Raw genomic sequence first — 4,160 nt, forward strand, 5'->3', positions numbered from 1 at the left:
CACCCAAGTTGTCTGCGATCCAAACTTTGCCTCTAAAATATTTGAAAGTTTTAGTGCACACTCTTAAGATTATGTTTGAAAGTCGAAAGCCAAACAAAGATTAGATGGAATATCTGGGTTATGTATTTTTGTAGTTCAAATGTATATTAAGATATTGCAATAGAGGATTTCCAGAATTTAACAGGATTTTGCAATTCCTTAATAAAAAAGACAAAAGGAAAATAATGTTATCGAAGAATAACAAAAAAACATACTCTTAAATAGGTTTATCGGATACACCGTTTGGCTTATGAAATTTCATAGAGTAAGGCAGTTGTAAAAATAAAATAAAATAAAATTTGCTTATGTATACCTTAGCAGTAACACGTATTACTCCACCAATTAGTTTAATTTTTTTCAATTTTGTCTAACTTCGATAATGAACAAGTAAATACTGCAGTGGAAATACTATTTGACATTGTAATAAACACAATAACATTTTGATAACGATTCTATACAATTTTATCAATTGGGATTATTTTCTTCTGCAAAATCAACGGACGAATTGCAAAGTCAGAAAAAAACATCAGATGCCACTTGCTTTACGTGTAAATATTTTTCATCATCCAGAACCTTTCAAGGCCACACTAAAAAAAAATTGTGGTACTTTCCTGTTAAAGGGAACATTCATTATTATCGATAATTTTTTTCTCGATATATCGATTTTTCCCCTTTACGATACATTACAAATGGACAGCTGATATTTAGGCTAAAATATAGTCTATTATATGGAAAGAAATGGATCTGTTCTAAGCTAACCTAACATAACCAACCAAACTTGCTGTACCATTTAGAAATTCCGTTTGATAACAGAAAAGGCGAGTGGAGAATATTAAATGGAGTTTTTAAATGTCGTAACAAATGTAGATTATTACATGCCGTAGCAAGTTTGGTTAGTTTTGTTAGGTTTGTTTGGAACAGTTTTATTTCCATATTTTTTTATTTTTTTTTGTCGATTCTGAACAATATTTATTTATCGTAGTTGTCAGCTGATATGTTTCAATTTGTTAATATCGATAAATCGATAAAGAAAAAATCATCGATAATAATGAATGTTCCCTTTAACAGGAAAGTACCAAAATTCTTTTTAGTGTGGCCTTGATCTATTCCTCATGAATATTAGAACAGAATGATGTATGGACCATAAACAAAAACATATGATGACTTACGACTTACGAGTCACTGGAAGTAAACATGAATTGATTAATATTTAAATGGAACTGTTAAACCAGCTGTTGCAGCTATTATTGTTTATGTTTATGGTCCATACAGTTTTCTGTTATAATATTCATGATGTTCTGTAAGTTTATTAATTTAAAAAACTTATATTTCATACATATTTACTATGTTAAATTACTTTCCAAAATAGTCACCCCTTTAACTTGCTCTTACGGAAATCCATTCCTGTCATTTAGGTACAAAATATATTACTCCACCTATACAATAAAAAATTTCATATTAAAACGGAATAGTATTATATTGAAATTTGTTTTAGTTAAGTAGTAAAGGAATAACTACACGCAGAAAAACATGCTACGTAAATCAATAATAGAAACAGAAAAAATTTAAAACAAATTTATTAAATAGGGACTATTTTCTACGTCACAATAAGCGGCCATATTAGAAGAGCCCTTGCAATGAAATACACCCAAATGTGTCCATGCCAAACATTAGGAAACAGATTTGTGACGCGCTAAACTTACTCAACTATTCAGCCAACCAAAATTACTGCCAAGATTCTAGTTTACAAGAGTAAATAGTCAAAGATTCTATACAGATAACTGTATCTGATTATGGAAACAAACCTTTTCATAATCAATGACTGAACAAGATAATTATCGTTTTAGTACAGTAAAAGTGTATTGTTAACCAAACTGTACCTATTTTTAAGGGTTAATAAATGTTACCGAAAGCTTGGCCAAAAACTAGTAAATTACCAGGAAATTCATATAAAAAAACACTCGTTGAATGGTGCTGTGATATTTCAAACATTCATACAATTGCAAATATTAATAGAGCACTTTAGAGACGGGGAGTATACTACGTATGGTAAATTGAAAGCTGGTTTTGATGGATGGTTAATGTCCAGTAGGTGAGTGCATTGAAGTGTGCCAAATGCTCTCATGTATTTTAAGGCAAGTTTTACAGCGCACTCTTTGGGCAATGCATAAGCATTAAATTGCAAATAGATCGTGTTTAAAAACAAATACAAGATCATGTCGGCATTGGGTTTAGAAAAGAACATTAAAACAATCTGATTTAATCAGCTGTTCTGAGTCAATCATCTGTTAACTATAACACGTGGTTTCGGTTGCAGGCTAAATTTGTTTATTTTATAAAGTAACGTCTTAACTACCACTTCGAAATATATCAGTAATGGTTTTAATATTCGTCTAGTTATCAAAAAGGTCACCGGTTCGATCCTGTTGCTGAGAAAATTCTTTTCGTTGAAACTGGTCCCTGCTCGTTTGGATCATGGGGTTAAAATAAATAGTCCTGGTTAATGAAACAGCTGATATTATTCTGTAATAAAGTTACGCAAACTTTTTAAACTATCCTATGAAGATTCCTGTAAATTTTCTTTAGATTTTTTTAAATGACTGGGTTATTAACGTGAGGTAGTTAATATTTGGGCTAAAACAGAGTTAGTTGCATCCCCAACAATAGTTATTTTGTGATAAAGATAAATTTATGATAACTGCATCCTTTGTAAAATATTGATGAAACTTATATTTGGTCTTATCAAATAACTAAGTCGACGTTTAACAAAACCAGGGTTTGGGCCGTTCCCTTACTAAAAAATTCAAAATGCTAGTGGCGCAGATGGCACACAAAAATAAAATCCATAAGGGACTCTGTAATGAAAAACGCTTTATTATATATAACATCTTTCATGGCAAAGTGGCTTTGATAGTTCTTTACCATTTTAAAGTTTCCCGCCAGTTAAACAATAAAATATTCTATACTTTGTTCACAATATTTAGGCGGTTTGATGGGAAGTTTCCCCACCACTTTTTTGTATTTAATGTATGTTGATTATTCTGCTGTTAAACTATTATTTTAGTAGTAAGGGTTGAGTGGAGGGGATAGATTTCTTCCCCTAAAACCACCTAAATATTGTGAACGAAATATAGTAATTTCAACAGTGCTTAGCAACGGAGTATATACTTAAATGTCAAACATTTCCGACAAGTAACCATTACCTTTGGTTATAGAACAAGTTACATCACAGTAGCCCTGTTTCCATTAAACATGTTCAATACATTTTTGTGAGCTAAACTCATTCCAATGTTCAAGTAAAATGTTTAATGGAAACGCTCACAAAATGTTTTAGTAATATTGGCAAACGAAAGGTATTGGCAGCCGTTGCAGCTCAGAGCTCACAACATTGTTGTGAGCGTTGTGAGTTGTGCTAAAAACCTTTTGGAAACGGTTTCCAGCTTCCAATATTGTTGTGAGCAGAATTCACGGATGCGTACTTGCTCTGTGAATAGTCCAGCAGATACCAGAACCATCGCTTCTTTTGTTCAGACAAAATGTTTAAAGGAAACGGGGCTTAAGGAAAAACTTAGCACTTTGTTTATAAAATAACTTATTTAGTAGTACTTTGTGAAAGAGTGGGAAAAGTAATAACTTAGCAAAACATTTGAAAATATTATAATTTTTCATGTTACCACGGAAACCTAACAATAAAAAAATTCATTTTATAAAATAATGTAATTACAAATTTGAGAGTCCTGGAGAATTTCTAGGAATACACAGTTGGATGGACCATTTAATAATATAGAACGTACGTTCCCATGGTATAATTTCAAATAGATTGTGAATTTCCACAAGTGAGTGTTTAATCCATTAATACATTTACAAACACAGTAACAGCTTCAGACAAATATATAATGAATGGTTGAATAAATGCATATTTAGCTATTCGATTGCAATAATAAATTATTAGGCTCTTGATTCATTAATAGATTACTCTTGGCGTGTATTGGATTGTTTTAGTTTATTATTGAAGCTGCAAATCATATTAGATTTATGTCCCAGCGAATCGTGAATAGGGAACAGCTGATCAGCTGTGGAGCTGAACAGCTGACTTATATTGACTTGTTACTACTGCAATG

The sequence above is a fragment of the Macrosteles quadrilineatus genome, unplaced genomic scaffold (assembly GCF_028750875.1).
Source record: "Macrosteles quadrilineatus isolate MER2022 unplaced genomic scaffold, UCM_ALF_1.0 Scaffold_9__3_contigs__length_116548681, whole genome shotgun sequence".
Classification (NCBI taxonomy): domain Eukaryota; kingdom Metazoa; phylum Arthropoda; class Insecta; order Hemiptera; family Cicadellidae; genus Macrosteles; species Macrosteles quadrilineatus.